Below are 23,909 nucleotides of genomic sequence, written 5' to 3' on the forward strand. Positions count from 1 at the left end.
GTGGGGACTCCCCTGACTCCTGGCAGCAGGTGCTGCCTAAGTCTTCCAGTTCCTTCAGGGTATAGTCCCCTTCCTTCCCTATTAGGTCCAGCTTCTTGGAAGGATAATGCTGCTTATAGGGCTATGACTTTGTGAGAGACCTCTGTGCTGTCTCTCATACAGAGAAGTACCCGCTGTTGTTAGGCAAGAGGGGGCCACTTCTTCAGGCTCAGAAATTTGAGAGAAGACTGCAGAGTCTACACCTTCAGGAGGATCCACTTAGCCATCCCCATCCCATGTGTCTGGGGTGCTAAGTCTTCTCAACTAGGACCTTGATGTTGACAGAACATTCCTGTCTCAGCTGAGCATTCAATGATCCTTGAAACTCAGTCACCTTGATCTAATCCTGGCTTAGATCTTTACCTTTTTAAACACTCCCCATTTCTTGAAATGGGAGCTTCCTTGTGAGCTAAAGACTGTTGGGTTCTCGTATACAGGTTTGAATTGTTATTCGCTTTTTATTGTCTGCTTTCTAGGGCATCAAAGTCACTTAATAACAAGCACCAGATTCTATTTTATTTATAATTCTCCCATACATTTCAAATGCCTGATCATTCCGAGGTAGTGCATCCGCTCCACTGCCACATGCTTCCTTGCTCAGTCATGTCTGACTCTTTGCGACCCCATGGAAAGCAGCCTACCAGGCTCCTCTGTCCATGGAATTTTCCAGGCAAGAGTACTGGAGTGGGTTTCCATTTCCTTCTCCAGGGGATCTTCCCAACCCAGGGATCAAACCCAGGTCTCCCGTGTTTCAGGCAGACGCTTTACCATCTGAGCCACCAGGGAAGACAAAACACCACAGGTGAAAGCTTAATACAGTCACCTCTTAGCAGGAAGAGGGTCTTCACTGCCAGTCAAGTGGTGAGGGATCTGGTCGCCAACCTCTGTCAGCCTGTTTTCTTGAACCATTTCTGTTATCATGATCATGTAATGGGTTGGGGTCGTCCCTGGTGGACCAGTGGTTAAGAATATGCCTTCTGATGCAGGGAATGTAGGTTTGATCCTTAGGGAATTAAGATCAAACATGCTGCTGTGTCACTAAGACCATGTGCCACAGCTACTGAGCCCATGTGCTCTAGAGCCCAAGCTCCACAACTAGGGAGAAGCCTGTGTGCCGCAGCTAAGCTCCTGCATGCTGCACCCATGACCTGACACAGCCAAAAATGGTACCTAAATAAGTAAAGAATAAGAAGAATAAATAATTGATAGCAATCCTTCAAAAAAATGTTACAGGTTGGACTATCAGAGAAGCAGGTATTGAGACGGAGTTAGGTGTGCAAAAGGTTTGCTAGGTGTGTGGTCAGGCCACTCAAGATGGCTGTTCTCTTGCTCTCTGTACATACCCTGTTCGACCAGTCCCCATTTCACTTACACCCTACTCACATGAATGTGCTTGTTCCTTGCCCCAGTGAGTGATTGTTCTAATCGTTAAGCCAAAATGACTCCACCTGCTAGTTTATTAAAGGGAAACACCCGCCCTTGTGATGGTTATTAACCTGAGCAGCTGTGAGGGACGTGACTGAGCTGCTGGTTCCCCTGGTAACTGATGCGCCTCCCCGACATCGCCTCCCCCTATAAAAGGGAGCCTCCTTCCCCCGTCTCCCCCAGTAGCCAAGATGGCTGCCATGCCCAGTCTACTGCACATGGTGCAGCTGTCACTCCAGGGCTTTTTGCTTCAGCCAGGTGAGATCCCCTGTTCAACAAGCCATTGATTGCTCTGCCTCTGCCAAGGCTCTGTCTTCAGTCTCAGGCTGGGCAACCACAAACCTCGCAGACCTGTGGGTGCAGTCCAACATGAGGGAATAACGCCTGTGAAGGAATAGGGAAGAAGAAGCAGGGGGAGTCATCAGACTGTGATGTTCACCTGATAGAGCTTCTGCTGGCCCAAGGGGTGGGGCTTTCTGGAACAAAGATTACTTAGTAGATAAATCCTAAAATGAAAGTGTCAGTCACTCAGTTGTGTCTGACTCTTTGCGGCCTGGGCCCATGGACTGCAGCATGCCAGGCTTCCCTGTCCTTCACCATCTCCCAGAGCTTACTCAAACTCATGTCCATAGAGTTGGTGATGCCATCCAACCATATCATCCTCTGTCGTCCCCTTCTCCTGCCTCCAATCTTTCCCAGCATCAGGGTCTTTTCTAGTGAGTCTGCTCTTTGCATCAGGTGTCCAAAGTATTGGAGCTTCAGCTTCAGTAGTGCAAGAGATATTCTGCATTCAAAGGAAGCTGAGGGCTTGGTTGCCTATGTGGTAGGAGATGAGGTAAGGCTTATTTTAGGAGAAGAGAAATATTTAAAAGACAATAGGCTGTGGAAAACTGCCTTGGCTAACTGATTATGTGGAGGGTGGAACTCTTTGGATAGAAAATTTGTGAGTATTTTCGTTTTGTACAGTGTAAGGCAGCACCTCTTCTCTGTCCTCACCACTACTTCCTAAGTTATGCCTCTGGGATTTTTTTTTCCACTCCCACATTTCATTCATTTGTCCAATAGATACCACTCTATTTCAGTTATGGAAATAATTAAGAGAGAATCTGCCCATGGTCTATTAGGGAAGATTATATATATATAACTGTAGTGAAAGAGGTAAGCACTACTGAGATGGGAAAACAGAGGTGGAGTCTCTAACCCAATCCTGAGGGGTGAGAGCAGTCAGAGAAGGCTTCCCAGAGGAAATGATGCCACTTTAGTCTTAAAGACAGAGAATGAGTTAGTCAAGCATAAAAGTGAGGGGAAGGAAATTCCAGGCAGATGGAGAAGCATGTTCAAAATCATAGACACATGAAAAGACATTTCAAACACAGAAATTTTAAGTAGTTGAATATGATTGGGTCTTAGTGGATATTTATGATGAAGTGGAGACTAGAGTGAAGGGGTGGTAAACAAGAAGACTGGAGAAATGGGCAGGAGACAAGATCATGAAGGACTTTTAAAAGGATAAACCATGGTGATATACTCCTCTTTTTAAAAACAAATAATTTATTTTGGCTGCATCTGGTCTTAGTTGCATTATGTGAGATCTTTTGTTGTGACATGTGGGCTTCTGTCTAGTTGTGACATGTGGGCTTAGTAATTGTGGCATGTGGGCTTAGTTGCCCCATGGCCTGTGGGATCTTAGTTCCCTGACCAGGGATCAAACCCACATCCCTTGCATTGGAAGGCAGATCCTTATGCCAAAGGGTAAAAGGGACCTTGAGGCTGAGGACTGATGAGATTAGAAAAATCATTATGGCCATAGTGCAGAGGGTGAATTACAGGGATTAAAAACTAAAGAGAGGAGGCAGTCCTAAGATGGTGGAGGAATAGGACGGGGAGACTACTTTCTCCCCCACAAATTCATCAAAAGAACATTTGAATGCTGAGTAAATTCCACAAAACAACTTCTGAATGCTGGCAGAGGACATCAGGCACCTAGAAAAGCAGCCCATTGTCTTCGAAAGGAGGTAGGAAAAAACATAAAAGACAAAAAGAGAGACAAAAGAGGTAGGGACAGAGCTCCGTCCTGGGAGTTTAGTCGCTCAGTCATGTCCGACTCTTTGCGACCCCATGAATCGCAGCATGCCAGGCCTCCCTGTCCATCACCAACTCCCGGAGTTCACTCAGACTCACATCCATCGAGTCAGTGATGCCATCTGGCCATCTCATCCTCTGTCGTCCCCTTCTCCTCCTGCGTCCAATCCCTCCCAGCATCAGAGTCTTTTCCAGAGTCAACTCTTCACATGAGGTGGCCAAAGTACTGGAGCTTCAGCTTTAGCATCATTCCTTCCAAAGAAATTCCAGGGCTGATCTCCTTCAGAATGGACTGGTTGGATCTCCTTGCAGTCCAAGGGACTCTCAAGAGTCTTCTCCAACATCATAGTTCAAAAGCATCAATTCTTCGGTGCTCAGCCTTCTTCACAGTCCAACTCTCACATCCATACATGACCACAGGAAAAACCATAGCCTTGACTAGATGGACCTTAGTCGGCAAAGTAATGTCTCTGCTTTTGAATATACTATCTAGGTTGGTCATAACTTTTCTTCCAAGGAGTAAGCGTCTTTTAATTTCATGGCTGCAGTCACCATCAGCAGTGATTTTGGAGCCCCCTCAAAATAAAGTCAGCCACTGTTTCCCCATCTATTTCCCATGAAGTGATGGGACCAGATGCCATGATCTTCGTTTTCTGAATGTTGAGCTTTAAGCCAACTTTTTCACTCTCCACTTTCACTTTCATCAGGAGGCTTTTTAGTCCCTCTTCACTTTCTGCCATAAGGGTGGCATCATCCGCATATCTGAGGTTATTGGTATTTCTCCTGGCAATCTTGATTCCAGCTTGTGTTTCTTCCAGTCCAGCGTTTCTCATGATGTACTCTGCATATAAGTTAAATAAGCAAGGTGATAATATACAGCCTTGATGTACTCCTTTTCCTATTTGAAACCAGTCTGTTGTTCCATGTCCAGTTCTAACTGTTGCTTCCTGACCTGCATACAGATATCTCAAGAGGCAGGTCCTGGGAAGGGAGTCATAAAAAAGAGAGGTTTCCAAACACCAGGAAACACTCTCACTGCCGAGTCTGTGGCAAGCCTTGCAACCACAGAGGGCAACATAACCAGGAGGAACAATAAATAAATAATTGAAACCCACAGATTACGTGCCCAATGGTAACTCCCCCAGCAGAGAAGCAGCGCAGATGCCTGCATCCACCACTAGCAAGCGGGGGCTGGGCAGGGAGGCGTGGGCTGCATTGCTTAGAGTAAGGACCAGGCCTGAATGTCCTGAGGGCAATCTGAGGGAACTAACTTGGGATAGCAACCTAGACTGTGGGATAGCTACTGTGTGAAAAGCCCTAACCTAAGACGCCACCAGGCCAGCTCACAGAACAAAGGACTGAGTAGAGCTACACAAAAAGACCTAACCTAAGTGGCTCAGATGGTAAAGCATCCACTTACAACGTGGGAGACCTGGGTTTGATCCCTGGGTCAGGAAGATTCCCTGGAGAAGGAAATAGCAACCCACTCCAGTACTTTTACCTGAAAAATCCCATGGACGGAGGAGCCTGGTAGGCTACAGTCAATGAGGTTGCAAAGAGTTGGACACGATTGAGCAACTTCACTTTCACTTTCAAGACACCGTCAGGCCTGCTCATAGAACAAAGGACTGAGCAGAGCTAGCCAGCTGCAGGCCGGCCCATCCCCCCCACTCCGGTGACAGGCAGGCAAGGGCAGCCAAAGCTGGAAGCGGGCAATCATGGCCCCAGAGAGGCATTATCTACCAAACTGCAAGCAGGCTTCGTTGCTAACTAAGACTTCTTGGGATTCTGGATGGTCAACATCCACCTGAGAAGGTGCACCGCTTGTACACCCAGAAAACTGAGCAGCAGGGATGGGGGAGGTGATAAGTTGTAGCGACCACGCTTGCCAAACACCTGGTCACCTGAGCTGCTCAGACCTGGGAAGGGCACAAAACACAGGCCCAACCGAGTCTGCGCCTCTGAGGACCACCTGAGTGCCCGAACCCAAGCAGCTTAGACCTGGGAAGTGCATACAACCCAGGGCTGGCCACAGACAGTTCCCGGCAGAGCAACCTAGAGCCTAAGCAGTGTAGACAGGGAAAGCACACATGCCGTGAGTTGGGGCAAACCCAGTGTGGCCGAGACACTGCGAGCACACACCATTGTTATTTGTTTGCAGCGTCCCTCCCTCCCCACAGCGTGACTGAACAAGTGAGCCTAAAAAAGTGTCCACCATCGCCCCCTTGCGTCAGGGCGGAAATTAGATACTGAAGAGACCAGCAAACAGAAGAAGCTAAAACAGAGCAAACATCCTTGGAAGTGACAGGTGCAATAGATTAAAACCCTGTAGTTAGTACTGACTACATAGGAAGGGACCTATATAGATCTTGAGAAATATAAGCCGGATCAAGGAACTATCCAAAAATGAACTGACCCCACACTGCCCACAACACCACCAGAGAAAGTCCTAGATATATTTTTACTATTTTTACTATCATTCTTTATTAAAAAATTTTTTTAATTTTTAAGTCCTCTATTACTCCTTTAATTTTCATTTTTATAACCTACTATTACTTTGCAAAAAATAGAGACCCTATTTTTTAAAGCAAACTTCATATATATATATTAAAAAAAATTTTTTTGTAACTTTTTTTCTTTAGTATTGTATTTTTGAAAATCCAACATCTACTCTAGATTTTTAATCTTTGCTTTTTGGTATTTATTAATTTTGTACCTTTAAGAATCCAATCTTCAGTACCTACTTTTACTTGGAAGCGAGATTACTGGCTTGACCGCTGTCTCCCGCTTTGGACTCTCCTTTTTCTCCACCAGGTCGCCTCTATCTCCTCCCTCCCCCTTCTCTTCTCTACCCAACTCTGTGAATCTCTTTGTGTGTGCCGGATGGTGGAGAACACTTAGGGAACTGGTTACTGGCTGGATCTGTCTTTCTCCTTTTGACTCCCCGCCCCTTTATCCTTCTGGTCAACGCTGTTTCCTTCCTCCCTCTTCTCTTTTCTGTGTAACGCCATGAACATCTCTAAGTGGTCCAGACTGTGGAGCGCACATAAGGAAGTGATTACTGGCTAGGTTGCTCTCTCCTCTTTTGATTCTACCTCATCTCATCCTGGTCACCTCTATCTCCCTCCTCCCTCTTCTCCATGTAACTCTGTGAACCTCTCTTGGTGTCCCTCACTATGGAGAAACTTTTTATCTTTAACCTAGATGTTTTATCAACAGTGCTGTACAGATGGAGAAGTCTTGAGGCTACTGTAAAAATAAGACTGAAAACCAAAAGCAGGAGGCTTAAGTCCAAGTCCTGAGAACACCAGAGAACTCCTGACTCCAGGAAACATTAACTGACAGCAGCTCATCAAATGCCTCCATACCTACACTGAAACCAAGCACCACCCAAGGGCCAACAAGTTCCAGAGCAAGACATACCACGCAAATTCTCCAGCAACAGAGGAACATAGCCCTGAGCTTCAATATACAGGCTGCCCAAAGTCACTCCAAATGCACTGACATCTCATAACTCATTACTGGACACTTCATTGCACTCCAGAGAGAAGAAATCCAGCTCTACCCACCAGAACACCGACACAAGCTTCCCTAACCAGGAAACCTTGACAAGCCACCCGTACAACCCCACCCACAGAGAGGAAACTCCACAATAAAGAGAACTCCATAAACTGCCAGAATACAGAAAGGCCACCCCAAACACAGCAATATAAACAAGATGAAGAGACAGAGGAATACCCAGTAGGTAAAGGAACAGGATACATGCCCACCAAACCAAACAAAAGAGGAAGAGACAGGGAGTCTACCTGATAAAGAATTCCACTATAAGAAATTTCACTATAATGATAGTGAAAATGATCCAAAATCTTGAAAACAAAATGGAATCACAGATAAGTAGCCTGGAGACAAGGACTGAGAAGATGCAAGAAAGGTTTAACAAAGACCTAGAAGAAATAAAAAAAAGAGTCAATATATAATGAATAATGCAATAAATGAGATCAAAAACACTCTGGAGGGAACAAATAGTAGAATAATGGAGGCAGAAGATAGGATTAGTGAGGTAGAAGATAGAATGATAGAAATAAATGAATCAGAGAGGAAAAAAGAAAAACGAATTAAAAGAAATGAGGACAATCTCAGAGACCTCTGGGACAATGTTAAATGCTCCAACATTCGAATCATAGGAGTCCCAGAAGAAGAAGACAAAAAGAAAGACCATGAGAAAATACTTGAGGAGATAATAGTTGAAAACTTCCCTAAAATGGGGAAGGAAATAATTAACCAAGTCCAAGAAACCCAGAGAGTCCCAAAAAGGATAAACCCAAGGTGAAACACCCCAAGACACATACTATTCAAATTAACAAAGGTCAAGCACAAAGAACAAATATTAAAAGCAGCAAGGAAAAACAACAAATAACTCACAAGGGAATTCCCATAAGGATGACAGCTGATCTTTCAATAGAAACTCTTCAGGCCAAGAGGGAATGGCAGGACATACTTAAAGTGATGAAAGAAAATAACCTACAGCCCAGATTACTGTACCCAGCAAGGATCTCATTCAAATATGAAGGAGAAATCAAAAGCTTTACAGACAAGCAAAAGCTGAGAGAATTCAGCACCACCAAACCAGCTCTCCAACAAATGCTAAAGGATCTTCTCTAGACAGGAAACACAAAAAGGGAGTATAAACTTGAACCCAAAACAATAAAGTAAATGGCAACGGGATCATACTTATCAATAATTACCTTAAATGTAAATGGGTTGAACGCCCCAACCAAAACACAAAGACTGGCTGAATGGATACAAAAACAAGACCCCTATATATGTTGTATACAAGAGATCCACCTCAAAACAAGGGACACATAAACTGAAAGTAAAGGGCTGGAAAAAAATATTCCACACAAATAGAGACCAAAAGAAAGCAGGAGTAGCAATACTCATATCAGATAAAATAGACTTTAAAACAAAGACTGTGAAAAGAGACAAAGAAGGACACTACATAATGATCAAAGGATCAATCCAAGAAGATATAACAATTATAAATATATATACACCCAACATAGGAGCACCGCAATATGTAAGACAAATGCTAAGAAGTATGAAAGGGGAAATTAACAATAACACAATAATAGTGGGAGACTTTAATACCCCACTCACACCTATGGACAGATCAACTAAACAGAAAATTAACAAGGAAACACAAACTTTAAATGATACAATAGACCAGCTAGACCTAATTGATATCTATAGGACATTTCACCCCAAAACAATGAATTTCACCTTTTTCTTGAGCACGCATGGAACCTTCTCCAGGATAGATCACATCCTGGGCCATAAATCTAGCCTTGGTAAATTCAAAAAAATTGAAATCATTCCAAGCATCTTTTCCGACCACAATACAGTAAGATTAGATCTCAATGACAGGAGAAAAACTAGTAAAAATTGCAACATATGAAGGCTGAACAATACGCTGCTGGAAAACCAACAAATCACAGAAGAAATAAAAATATGCATAGAAATGAATGAAAATGAAAACACAACAACCCAAAACCTGTGGGATACTGTAAAAGCAGTGCTAAGGGGAAAGTTCATAGCAATACAGGCATACCTCAAGAAACAAGAAAAAAGTCAAATAAATAACCTAACTCTACACCTAACAACTAGAAAAGAAAGAAATGAAGAACCCCAGGGTTAGTAGAAGGAAAGAAATCTTAAAAATTAGGGCAGAAATAAATGCAAAGGAAGCAAAAGAGACCATAGCAAAAATCAACAAAGCCAAAAGCTGGTTCTTTGAAAGGATAAATAAAATTGACAAACCATTAGCCAGACTCATCAAGAAACAAAGGGAGAAAAATCAAATCAGTAAAATTAGAAATGAAAGTGGAGAGATCACAACAGACAACGTAGAAATACAAAGGATCATAAGTGACTACTACCAGCAATTATATGCCAATAAAATGGACAACTTGGAAGAAATGGACAAATTCTTAGAAAAGTACAACTTTCCAAAACTGAACCAGGAAGAAATAGAAAATCTTAACAGACCCATCACAAGCATGGAAATTGAAACTGTAATCAGAAATCTTCCAGCAAACAAAAGCCCAGGTCCAGATGGCTTCACAGCTGAATTCTACCAAAAATTTAGAGAAGAGCTAACACCTATCCTACTCAAACTCTTCCAGGAAATTGCAGAGGAAGGTAGACTTCCAAACTCATTCTATGAGGCCACCATCACCCTAATCCCCAAACCTGACAAAGATGCCACAAAATAAGAAACCACAGGCCAATATCACTGATGAACATAGATGCAAAAATCCTTAACAAAATTCTAGTAATCAGAATCCAACAACACATTAAAAAGATCATACATCTTGACCAAGTGGGCTTTATCCCAGGGATGCAAGGATTCTTCAATATCTGCAAATCAATCAATGTAATACACCACTTTAACAAATTGAAAATAAAGGCCATATGATTATCTCAATAGAGTCAGAGAAAGCCTTTGACAAAGTTCAACATCCATTTATGATAAAAACTCTCCATAAGGCAGGAATAGCAGGAACATACCTCAACATAATAAAAGCTATATATGACAAACCCACAGCAAACATTATCCTCAATAGTGAAAAATTGAAAGCATTTCCCCTAAAGTCAGGAACAAGACAAGGGTGCCCACTTTCACCACTACTATTCAACATAGTTCTGGAAGTTTTGGCCACAGCAATCAGAGCAGAAAAATAAATAAAAGGAATCCAAATTGGAAAAAAAGAAGTAAAACTCTCACTGTTTTCAGATAACATGATCCTCTACATAGAAAACCCTAAAGACTCCACCAGAAAAGTACTAGAGCTAATCAATGAATATAGTAAAGTTGCAGGATATAAAATCAACACAGAGAAATCCCTTGCATTCCTATACACTAATAATGAGAAAATAGAGAAATTAAGGAAACAATTCCATTTACCATTGCAATGGAAAGAATAAAATACTTAGGAATATATCTACCTAAAGAAACAAAAGGCCTATATATAGAAAACTATAAAACACTGGTGAAAGAAATCAAAGAGGACACTAATAGATGGAGAAATATACCATGTTCATGGATCAGAAGAATAAATAGAGTGAAAATGAGTATACTACTCAAAACAATCTATAGATTCAATGCAATCCCTATCAAGCTACTAACGGTACTTTTTACAGAGCTAGAAGAAATAATTTCACAATTTGTATGGAAATACAAAAACTTCGAATAGCCAAAGCAATTTTGAGAAAGAAGAATGGAACTGGAGGAATCAACCTGCCTGACTTCAGGCTCTACTACAAAGCCACACTCATGAAGACAGTATGGTACTGGTACAAAGACAGAAATATAGATCAATGGAACAAAATAGAAAGCCCAGAGATAAACCCACGCACCTATGGACACCTTATCTTTGACAAAGGAGGCAAGAATATACAATGCAGAAAAGACAATCTCTTTAAAAAGTGGTGTTGGGAAAACTGGTCAACCACTTGTAAAAGAATGAAACTAGAACACTTTCTAACACCATACACACAAAAAAAAACTCAAAATGGATTAAAAATCTAAAAGTAAGACCAGAAACTATAAACTCCTGGCAGAGAACATAGGCAAAACACTCTCTGACATAAATCACAGTAGGATCCTCTATGATCCACCTCCCAGAATATTGGAAATAGAAGGGAAAATAAACAAATGGGACCTAATTACAATTAAAAGCTTCTGCACAACAAAGGAAACTATAAGCAAGGTGAAAAGACAGCCTTCAGAATGGGAGAAAATAATAGCAAATGAAGCAACTGACAAAGAATCTCAAAAATATACAAGCAACATCTACAGCTCAATTCCAGAAAAATAGATGACCCAATCAAAAAATGGGCCAAAGAATGAAACAGACATTTCTCCAAAGAAGACATACAGATGGCTAACAAACACACTGAAAGATGCTCAACATCGCTCATAATCAGAGAAATGCAAATCAAAACCACAATGAGGTACCATTTCATGCCAGTCAGAATGGCTGCTATCCAAAAGTCTACAAGCAATAAATGCTGGAGAGAGTGTGGAGAAAAGTGAACTCTCTTACACTGTTGGTGGGAATGCAAACTAGTACAGCCACTAGGGAGAACAGTGTGGAAATTCCTGAAAAAACTGGAAATAGAATTGCCATATGACCCAGCAATCCCACTGCTGGGCATACACACTGAGGAAACCAGAATTGAAAGAGACATATGTACCCCAATGTTCATCGCAGCCCTGTTTATAATAGCCAGGACTTGGAAGCAACCTAGATGTCCATCAGCAGATGAATGGATAAGAAAGCTGTGGTACATATACACAATGGAGTATTACTCAGCCATTACAAAGAATACATTTGAATCAGTTCTAATGAGGTGGATGAAACTGGATCCTATTATACAGAGTGAAGTAAGCCAGAAAGAAAAACACCAATACAGTATACTAACACATATATATGGAATTTAGAAATGTGGTAATGATAACCTTGTATGCGAGACAGCAAAAGAGACACTGATGTATAGAATAGTCTTTTGGACTCTGTGGGAGAGGGCAAGGGTGGGATGATTTGGGAGAATGGCATTGAAACATGTATAATATCATATGTGAAACAAATCGCCAGTCCAGGTTCGATGCATGATACAGGATGCTCGGGGCTGGTGTGCTGGGATGACCTAGAGGGATAGTATGGGGAGGGAGGTGGGAGGGGGGTTCAGGATGGGGAACACGTGCACACCCATGGCGGATTCATGTTGATGTATGGCAAAACCAATACAATATTGTAAAGTAATTAGCCTCCAATTAAAATAAATAAATTTATATTATATTAAAACAAAACAAACTAAAGAGTGTAGGAAAAACTGAGAGACTCTTGCATTACACCATCTAGAATGTTTCAAGCTCAAACTAAGGTAGAGATTCATAGAAGTAGATCGATTTCAGACAGACCAGGGGTGTAGAATCATCAGGACTTGACTGAGGGAAAGGATGATGGAGGGAGCAGACAAGGTTGATTACCAGGTTTCTGGGTGGGGTGACTGATCCCTTGTCTTACTGTCTTCTCTGTATAGCCTATCCCTCTGTGGTGATGGCAAGGGTAAAGGAGAGAAATCAAAAGAATGGTTTGCTTACACAAATACACAGGTTTGATTTTCTGTAATCTGACACCCGCCCCCCCCCCCCCCCCCCCCCCGCTGCTTCTTTGCTTGTTCTTTCTCTAATTCCATCCAGGTTCCACCTAGTATCTCCCTCAGGATGATCAGGACAGTATCATATCGTGTTTCAGGGAGTGGTTTGGGTAGCTGGTTCCAAGTCTGCCTATTTCTTCTTTGGTGATAATATGAGCTGGTTTTCTTCCACATGAGTGCAAACCACATTACGACTCTGGGACCCTGAAAAATGAGAAGAATCATACACTTTTCACTACATCTTACAGGTAAGATGTAACATCTAATAAGCTGATGTTAAACTGACCCATGTGTTTTTTCATTGTCATTGTATGGTGAGTTCTACTTTTGAGTGCAAGCCGACTTTTTTCTCAGGTGGTCACATATACCAATTTTAAGATTTAACAGATTTACTCTTATATGCTGTTTTACTCTACATCAATATGGTTTCAAATCAAGATAGAGCTCTCAGTATTCTTTGGCTTCCCTGGTGGCTTGGACAGTAAAGGATCTGCCTGCAATGTGGGAGACCTGGGTTTAATCCCTGAGTTGGGAAGATCCCATAGAGGAGGGCATGGCAACCTACTCCAGTATTCTTGCCTGGAGAATCCCTATAGACAAAGGAACCTGGTGGGCTACAGTCCAAGGGGTCATAAAGAGTCAGACACGACTGAGCGACTAAGCACAGCACATAGCACAGAGCTCTCAGAGGGATGTCTTGTTTAGCAGTGGGGTGAGGGTAAGAGGAGAGACAATGGTTTCTGTGTTGGAAATGTTGAGTTTGTGCTTATGGGATAAATCCAAATAAGGAGGTGCACTAGACATTTGAATATACTTATTTGGAACTCAAGAGAGCATTGTGAGCTGGAAATGAAGACTTGAGAGACACAATGTAGGTGGAGATGGAAACCATGGGACAGTACCCAGGGAGAGTGTACAGAGTACAGAGGAAGGAACATGGTAGAACTCAGGAGAACATTGACATTGAGAGGAGAGGGAGGCATGAAGCAGAAGCAAAATTAGCAGCCAGGCAGGAGGAAAACCAGGAAAAAGTGAGGTCACAGAAGTCAAACGAATAGAGACTACCAAGATGGGAGAGGTTAATAGCACCAAATTCTAGAAAGAGATCAAATAGTATAATGACTAACAAGTTGGATAAAGTAGGAGTTAGCAAGGCTTTTCTACAAAGAGCGAGTAAGTAAATATTTTTGACATTGTGGGCAATACTCTTGTAACTACTCAGCTGTGCTATTGGAGGGTAAAAGCAGTCACAGGTAGTAAGTTAATGGATATAGCTATGTTTCAATAAAACTTTATTCACAAAAAAAGTGGTGGGCCAGATTTGGCCTAAGAGTCACAGTTTGACTTCCCTTACAATAAAGTAGGATTACAGTTTATTGATGACCTTGGCCAGAGCAATTCCTATAGAGTGGTGGGGCAGAAGCCATAGCATTATCATTAAGGAAGAGGTGATGGGGTGTAGCAAGCTTTTCTGAAGCTATACTGTAAATGGGGGAAAATGCAGGCCTAAAGGGCTTTACCAGGTTTAGAGAGGGTTTCCCTGTCTTTCAAGAAAACTAGCCCTCACATGGGGGAAGACTGCAATGTTTAGAAATATTTGTAACATTCTATCATCCTGTCAGCCTTGCATTCAAGCTTCTTAAGAGTTGCTGCCAGAACTTTAATTGACTTGTTCAGGCTTAATGAATATTTATTAGGCAAAATCTAAATCAACCATTTTGCTACAGGACTGAGGCTCAGTGAAACCACTGCAAGGGTAATTTTACCAAAGCTGCTGTCATGAGGAGAGGATTATTATTTAGGCTGTCGTTGCAGGTTCTTTTACACTTTTGTAACTAGGGCATCATGCATCAATATCTAAGCAAATACCTCCAGCTCAAAGAGTAGGCAGTTTGGCAGGGAAGTGGTCATTCTGAGGTTTTCAACAACTAGAGGCTTACAGGGGCCAGTGTGATTCCTTAGTTCAAAAGGCCCACAGCTTCTGAGGCACAGAGAGAAATGCAGTTAGGTTCCACCTGATTACATTAGGAAGTGCAAACCCAAGTGAAGGAGCAGAGCTGAAGTCTCCTTTTGGGGCTCTTTCTAGTTCTTTCCCTGAGCACAACATGGGGCATGGATGGATGGAGACTCTTTGTAGTCATCATCTGCCTTGCCACCAAGACTGCTTTCTCCTCAGCCTGGAGAGGCGAGGAAAGGAGTATAGGCCCTCCCCCAGCTGTCTTGTCCAGGTACTGTTTTGTTACAAGGACAACGATGGCGATCAAAGAACTTGGGTATCCTGCCTATTCAAATGGGTTTGTGAACTCTCAGTGTTGAGGATGCGAAGAAAGTGCCATAGCTTTGGGATAATGACTGACCCTCCCAATACCTCCCTCCCTCCTCTCCTAACAACAATGCCCTCCCAGGGAACATTTTGAGAAAGTCCAATTGTACCATCTTTACAGACTATAAATGACTGCTCCGTGACTCTCAATCTTAGATGTAGGGGAGGTCTCCTAGCAACTTCATTCTTTCACTTTCAGTTCTAGAGGCAAGTTTCATTAATTCTCAGTGCCCAGACCTTGTCTTTTCTTTAGTTTAGAATGATAGGGGTGAAACTGTAAGTCCTACCAGTAACCCCAGATTCAAAAGAGATTTCCTGATGGGACTCTCAGTTCTGTGTGCTCCCACAACTGAATGCAGATATATTGTTGCTGAGTTTCATATCTGCCAAATGATCTGATAATAAATGGGTGCCCAGGAAACCCAGTCCAACAGGGTGAGGCTAAGAGAGGAGGAATATGGCTGAGAGTAGTCAAATAGCCGGCTCAGATTTTGAAAGTAACTCTCCAACTGATAATAGACTTTGGTGGTTTATGACCCTTATGAGACAGCATGTCAATGCATCTTTCTGCTTCACTGAGTCTGGACTCTCCGGAATAATGGCTTTGCTTCTTGTTTCTCCATTTGTTCTCCTCCTTTTCTATGTTCATCACCCCCAAGTCACAGTCAATCCTTTCTCCTCACCCAGTACCAGGAAGGTGTTTTGCAGGACTGTTTCTTCCAGAATCCTACCAAGGTTTCCATAAATACACTTGCCCTTTCTGTTTTGAAGACTGTCCTATAGACAAAGTGTGATCAGATGTGAATGTTAACAGGGCAAGAAAACCAACACAGAGAGCCAGAAGCAGTTTCCTCTTGTGCACAGTGAGAGTGTGACATTGGAAGATCAAAGATTTTGTTGCAGACCTGTTTGGCGACTCTGATCCTGTGTATCAGTAAGACATAAAGCTACCTAGGGACTAACTTGAGAAAGACTAAAAACACCTCCTCCCTTCCCCCCCAGGAGGAAAACACTCAATTTCTAGGTAAACCCAAGTTGCCCTCTACCATCACCTACCACAGCACCAGGGGTGAACTTCTTCTTTGAGGTAAGGAATTGGAGTTCCTGGTAAAATTGAAATCTATTATTTTGGAAGCTTTGGGGACAACATTTGGCACTTGAACTGATTTCATCAGCCACCAAGGGGACCGTCACTATAATCTAGTCACTGAATCTGCTCCCTAAAGAATCATTCTCTTCTCGGGGGCAGGGGCTGCTGTTGTTGTTTAGTTGCTGAGTCGTGTCCAGGTGTCCTAATCAAAGAAAAGGAAAGCAGTTGAGTTAGAAACGGTGTTTTACCAGGCAAATGGCATTTCAGAGGACAGTGAAAATGACAGTAATATGCTGAAACCTGTGGGTCAAACTGACCACATGGTGTTCATATCATCCTATACTTCATAGACTTCTGAGAGTTTTCCTTTCCTGCTCCCGCCTTTCTCTCTCTGAGGCATTGTATTCCTTGTTCCCTAGCTCTCTAACCCCAGATATCTTTATTTCTCTAGCATCTCAATTGCACTCTTCCTTTCTGGCTTAGTTGCAAATTATCCCCTTTCTCCTACCATCACCCCGTTTTCTTTGGTGATCATCATCTGAAACTGATCTATATTTAAACATGTGCTCTATTTGTTGGATAAAACTATATTCCATTTTCACTATATACAATTCAAACTAGATCATTAGCCTTTTGGTTCTCTCTCAGAAACGTTCTAAGATCAGTATAGTCCTAGATTCATTATTTAATCCCCTACTCTAGATCAGTGGCCCTGGGTGGAATAAAGATTTTCCACTGGAACATTAAGTTATTATCAGTAATGAAAGAAGCAAAAAGTAGAGCTAATTAACTAAGAGGAAGACAACACATACATGTGATGACATGGGAAAGCAATTAGAGTTTTTTTTTTTTTTTTTTTTTAAGATCATCAATCCTGAGTTTGGGCCCTTCCTTGGGAGGCCAGATCTGGCAATGAGAGGATGGAGGATTGGGGTTAGGGTCAAGGCAGATGTCTGAGGAGAGGGTCCCTGAGGGTAGAGGAGATGATGAGTGGGAATGAAGGTCCTGAAGTCAAACTTTTCCTCTTTCACATATGAACTGAAGTCCTGCTTCTTGCTGTTTGTTGATGCCACCTCACTGGTGGCGATCCCAGCAGACCTAATCGAGGGTCTTCATAGCCCATTCCATTTAGATTAGGAGTTGGAACCTGACTGCAGTTGCAGCTGGGGTGGGGAGAGGCATAATAGTTGGTGAAGATCACCAGTAAGGTGACCAAGCATCATTGGTGAGACTTCTGGTGGGAAGTCAACTGGCGAATAATAACTTCTTGGCACCTGTATCCCAATAAAATTTGAACAGTCAAAGCCCAGAAACAGAATTCTTTCTTTACAATTTTATTTACAAAATGTATTAAAACTTTGTACAATACCTCATGGCAGTGAGGCTCCGTAATTTATTCCCACACATGCAATTTACTCTTTTACAGCCATTAGTTTGCTTGGCAATGTTTCTGTTCACTGAAGTACAGCTTTAACAACAAAAAGAAAATTATTCGAAAAAAATCTTCAAGTGACTACCGCCAAACTCCTGTAGCTTGAAGTTAGTAGCAGAAATTTGAAGCAATCAATGTTTTTTTTAAAACATGCACGTTTTTAAAAAATAACAAACCAATTTACCTGCCTCTTCATTCCCAGTGAAGTTTCCTCTCTGAAAAACTGATCTGAGTCAACAAACATCCACTTCTCTTTATCCAGTGCCTATGAGAAGTTTGTGTGTAGGTTGGTTGGTTGGTTTTATACAACCTCATATATTGGCACAGCATTAGCTTCCTGCGCTGGGACATCATAGCATTCAGAAGTTGAAAAAAAAATCACAGTTTTGTGAAAACAAAAACACAACAGCTTTCTTGTTTTTTTTTTATTTTTTTTTCTGTTTGTTTTGTTCAATACCATTGAAAATTTGACAGGTGAGTCATTCATTTCTGACACAGTTTTTGGAATGAAAGTTTATATTACACTTTTCTGGAAATGTTTCATTGGAAACTAGACTTGTACCTTTCTTTTCTGAAGACAAGAGCAAATGTGCAGCAAGCCAACTAAAGCATCTAAGGGTCACACTTGGGGAGATGAATTTGAGCTCCCAGTTTTTACAGCCTGGAAACTTCCCAATGCACGTCGCTGATGAGAGCAGACTACTGAACTACAGAAAGCGTACGTCGTTATATAGGAGGTAATTGGTGAGTGGAGACTATTTCCTCTGACTGTTCTGATGATGCCAACGGCAGGTACGCAGTTAGTTACTTGATAGCCCGTGTAGCAGTGGTGCAATCTTCGGAGTCAGTAGAGAGACTGCTCCAAGCAAGGACCTGGGAGTGACACTGAGGCCCTTGATTTAGCAGTAGGTTGGGAATGCATCTTAGTCTTGGCAAACTAGGAAAGGACACATGCAGTCTGACAGAGAGCCACAGGCAATCACAGGCAACAGCTGGTAAGACAGACCTAGCAAGAGTGAAAGTCAGATGAGAACTGTGGTCTGAACCCACTGGCCCGCCTCGCAACGCGGTCCTGTCTCCATGGTGTACATGTGAAAGGCATACTTAGCAGAGAAAGCGGAGCTAAACACAGTGTTGTTTCTGAGAAAGATATTCTAAACACATTTGGGAGTGTAGGCCGCATTTCCCTCACCTCGATGCTAAATACTCAGCTATCTTGACTTAAGATGCACACGGAAGCAAGAAAAACACATCTGTGAGCTGAAATTCCGGGCTTCTCGGAAAGCCCCGGGATCCATTTGTAGGAAAGCACCGAGAGGTATGCCTAAGAGTGCCCGTCCCTTGCTAAACACAAGTCAGTTTCAGAAAGTTCTGTTCATCCCTTCACTGAGTGGGAAATTGGCAGCGCATTTTCACAAAACCGTTTCAAAACACAGAAGTCACCGTTGAGTCCCTTTTCCAAAGTGTTTGAATTTTCTGAAGTGTTGCATTTACATTCTAAAGATATACACATTTCAGCAATGTTGAAAGGAAATAGGATGCACAGAACATCATCACCAACAGGAAATACCAAAAACATCTTGTCAGCAGATCCTAGAAGAAATGCCAGTCTCCTCCCAGACAGGGAGGTCAGATTTTTTTTTTTTCTTTAAATCAGGAGGAATTAATTATTTTAGTGAGATGGGCCTGTTTGCAGAATTGGAATTTGAAATTTGTCTGTGTGTATGTGTGTTAAAGAACATGGTGTTTGTATACTGTGCAGTGGTATCAAAGAATGGCTTTTGTTGAATTGACACTTTGTAAAATAACATTTGTTTTCGCATACTGGAATCTTGCATGTCCATTTTTTTTGTTGGTTTTATTTTAATTTTTTTCAAGCAAAGCGAAAAGATTTCAATGATGGTTTGCATTGTCGCGAGTCTCAGAGTATTCCATAAGGCACTGAAGGAAAAAAAAATCAGTTTTTCCTATTGAAAGGTCATTGCACCATCAGCAATATTCGTGTCATGCCCGACACCAAGGAGAGTGGAATCTGGCTCAGGATCCTTGAAGCAGCCACGTTTTCGGTGATTCCTCTCATCACTTGCCTCCAGTGGGAAGGGATCTGAAAAGTAAAGGGGTTAGTGTCAGTTTGAATGGGCTTTCTGTTGGCAATCTAAGTGTGTTATAGCTCAGTCTATCTTGGTCCAAAACCACAGCTGTTTTTTCAAACTGGCATCTCTGAGGCTGCACCTTATTTGACTGCCTTTAGGCAACAGGTTTGAGGTTTGTTTCAATTCTTTCCCTGGAAGCAAGTGCTTTGCCATAGGTTAAAATTAGTTTTTTTTTTGTTGTTGTTGTTCGTTTGTTTGTTTTTACTATGCATTGTACTAAGGAATACATGGGCATTGGATGAAGTCTAACTCAAAACGTTCATCACTTAGGATGTGGGTATACTAGAAGGCCTTAGTGGCATTTCAATATAGGACAATGACAGTGTCAGCACAATGACATTGCAGAGTGAATTCTGATTGCAGAAGCTGTGACAGGGGACTGTTTGCCTAGGACAGACTTTGAGTGGTCTTCTATGGCTGGCTCAATTGAAATCCATTTGATCAGGAGAAGAAAATTTGCTGCTCATTGCCAGAAAGGTGACAGCTTCTTTCTCTTGATATCTACAACCTTAGTTACTGAAGTCAGAAAATAGCACATGGACTTTGAAGAGAGAGCACGTTCCAGGAAGAAGGCAGAATCCTAGCGATATCCACAAAGGAGCTTGCCTCCATGGGGTCTTTGCCCTAATATTATGGGGCTGATGGAGATGCTGTTGCTGTCCTCTTTTTTGGAGGCATTAACTAGTGCAGGGACTTCATTTGCCCCCAACCCTGGAAACTTAAGGCCACATTCCTGCCTCCTCTTCAAGTTCATAACCATCTTCTCTATCCTTTCTGTCTATACTAATGGGGTCCTTCTTTTTCTCCTGAGGTAACTCTGAATTTTATCCCAAAAGAATGACATGATCACTATCTACCACTGGCCCTAGAATAAAATTATCTGTAAGAAGAAAGTCAAAGATGCACCTGAAGGCCAAAATACCCAAAGAAGCAGAATAAGACTAACATGAAAGCAGGTAAACCACTTCCTTGGAATCCCTATGGTCCAGAATCATATCTATCTCAGATATTTGGAGAAAGTTTATATCTATGGCGTAAAGGTCAATGTCCCTTCTGACCTTCCTATTGGCCATGGGATGTCACTTCCCAGGTGCATAACTTTGGGAAAATCACCTAATCTCTCAGTGCCTGTGTCTCTGGTTTTTAAATGGAGGTAGATGAAATATTGGGTTGGCCAAAAAGGTCTTTTGGGTTTTTCTGTATGATGTTAATGGAAAAACCTGAATGAACTTTTTGGCCAACCCAATATTATCATGGAAGGAAAAGTCCTCTGGGGACAAAGAACATCACCACTTAACATAAGATGAGCTCTCTAAGGCAGGGACACTTCCCCAGCAAGAATGTCTATAGCTGCAGAAGGAAAACAGATTCCTTCAAAACGTGCAGCGTGAACAAAGTTGTTATTCTCTAGGAAGACTAAATAGAACTGTATTAGAGGAAAAAAGAAATCTTTTTCCTCATCCCCAGGCATTTTGAGCTCTTGAAAATGAGGATTTCAAATATATTGAAGAAACCAAAGAAGCCAGAAGTAATTCTGAGCAGCAATGAAGAAATCGGAAAGAATTTCTTAAAATAGTGAGCAGAGTCACCCGTAGGGTGCAGTGAATCTGGAATGCTTGATGGCTGTTCACCTGCCCAGGCATGCTTCAGGCCCCTCTTCCAGTGGGTGATCAGTAACCCAGACAGACAGTAGGTCGTCAAGAGGTCATCTGCTCTCGAATTAGGGCTAGGTCTGAGGCATAGGTTCGCACAATGAGTCCAATAACCCCGACTCTACTCTCAGCCAGAGCAAATGAGAGATGAGTCCCTCCTCTTTCAAGGATGCCTTTTTACTAACCAGATTTCACCTGCATCATATTCTTGCAGTTGATTTGCTCTTGAGTCATTCTTCCTGAAGAATGACTGGTACCATAAACTCCCAAGGCTGGCTCTGATAATCAGCAATATAAGTAAAATCTCAGGGTGCTTCTCCATCTCTGTGACCCTGAATAGACCCTGACAGATCTAGGCCAACTCCAAGAACTGGAAACCATAATAACTAGGTAAGAAACTAGAAGTCACTGTGAGATATTCCAGAACTTCTTGGGAAATAAAAGATGAATGAATGAAGACTAACATCCCCCTGATGTTACATCACCAAACTGACTGAGGACAGCTGAGAGGTTTCTATTTCCTGCTCAGCCTGCTTTGTGTCTTGACTGACACATGTCAGGTTTTTTCCCTGGCATCATCTGGGGCTTTTCCTTCTTGTCTAGGGACTTCACACAGACTTGAAGGACACATTTGTTTGCAGAGTCTCTCCCCAGGTTTTCTTTTCATCCTAGGGATGACTGCCACAGGGTCAGCTAACTGGGCTGTAACTGCGTTGGCATCGATGTTTATTCAAATGTGATTTTTGCCTCAGTTATCCTGAATCTTGCTTCACAAAATGCATCAGCCAAGATGACTAAAGGAAAGCCACTGCACCAGAAGTTGTGGGAAGTTCATTTCTTGTGCTCTCCCCACCCCTGGGTTCAGTGTTCTGGGCCTCCACTGGAAGACTGCAGCACCCTGCCCGAAGGTTTGCTGATCCCACTTTCTCTCTCTTTTTCTCATTCACCACCCCCCTTCCTTCCTTAAGTGATAGACTCTGAGACAACTTTCTCTAGAACCTTACTACTCCCTGGACCAGCAGCATCAATATGACCTGTGAGCTTGTGAGCAGTGTAGAACCTCAGGCCCCACCCCTGACCTGCTGCAGACTGTCAGTCGGTAAGCACTGCTCTGGGACTTAAACAAGAGACTCAGATAGAATGGCTGATAATAAAGAGGATCTGGAGGCTGTGTGACCCTAAGCCCTGTTCCAGAAAGCTTCCTTTTGCAGAAGTAGGAATGATTGAACATATACCCTTGTGTCAAGTACATCAGAAGGAGGGCCAGTGGAGGCCAGGTGAAGTCCCTCAAGATACTTTTGTAATGAAGTAAGACATAGACTTAGGATCTGCTCTTCATGTGACAGGATCCCATTGGGGTTTCAAGATTTCTGGAGACCACCAGGCCATGAGTGGAGGGTGGTCACATGGTTTAGTGAAGGATACAGTTATAAGAGGACGAAGAGCTGGGTTCTAGTCCGAGAACTGCCACTACCCAGTTGTCTTGCCTTTAGCAAGTCATTTGATATGGCCGGTGCTTAGTTTCCTAAAAGGGAAAATATTGGCTTGACCAAAAAGTTTGTTCAGGTTTTATGGAAAAACTCCGAACGTTGGCCAAGCCAGTGTTTTCTGCCCCATTACCACAACAGCAGCAACAGAGTGAGAGCACGTGGAAAACTGATATGCAGATTTCAGGTGTATTCTTTTCTTTGGATGCCAGTATCTTTGAATTTGGGATAATTCACCTAGGTTGAAATCACTTGGGTACTATCCTATGAGAAAGCAAACAACGTCCCCCCAGTTCTAACGGGCCTATATAACCTACTCAAGAGTAAAATATTTACAGCACACTGGAACATTAAATGCTTGCATGCAAACAATGCTAATTACAGATGAATCCATCTTTGATCCATTCAGCAATGCAATGGGAGCACTTTGTTAGTGGGTTAGTCATATACTGAATATGTTGTGACAGGAGGTCTGTAGCAGGAAAGAACAACCAGCAGCTTCATCAAATAAGAGAATGCCATCTGTGGTGAGGACAAGTGATTTATTTGGAGGAAATATTTAAAACTTGGCTGAATTGAGATCCACACCATAAAATATGTGGAGGTCAAAAGCACAAATGCATTTAGAAACTGAAGCTCATAGACGTTAACTCATGAAGAAAAAAAAAAATCTCCCACCTACAATAAGAGCTATGAAGTTGCTAATTGTTCATTTCCACTTTTGATAGGTATGTTACTGATGACGGATGCACTTGAAGGTAACTAAGCTTATATTCTCGTGGAGATGTTATCCTAACTCAAGCTTGCCTTTGAACATGTCTGAGTTATTGGTGAGTTTTGGCTGTAGCTGCCAGAGTCAAGGTGGCATCAATCAGGCTCATTTAAGTATGAATTTGGGAACAGCCAGCAGCAGGGGTCCTAGACTGTCCTCTGGGAGGCACTTACCTGAATGAACATCAGTTCCAAGAAAGGGACAACAAAGGAACTCACAGATTAAAGCCATT

The 23,909-nt window shown here is 42.3% G+C and overlaps 1 protein-coding gene across 1 annotated transcript in view; it reads right to left on the minus strand.

Moving 5' to 3' along the window:
* Positions 1 to 19,614: 19,614 nt before the first annotated feature.
* The window catches only part of GRIA3 (glutamate ionotropic receptor AMPA type subunit 3), a 308,467-nt gene continuing 304,172 nt past the window's right edge, over positions 19,615 to 23,909 (minus strand). The window contains exon 16 of the mRNA XM_068962694.1: positions 19,615 to 19,717. The gene's annotated coding sequence lies outside the window, so the exon portion shown is untranslated. The remainder of the gene's footprint in view (positions 19,718 to 23,909) is intronic.

Source organism: Capricornis sumatraensis, chromosome X (assembly GCF_032405125.1).
Source record: "Capricornis sumatraensis isolate serow.1 chromosome X, serow.2, whole genome shotgun sequence".
In the NCBI taxonomy this organism is placed as follows: domain Eukaryota; kingdom Metazoa; phylum Chordata; class Mammalia; order Artiodactyla; family Bovidae; genus Capricornis; species Capricornis sumatraensis.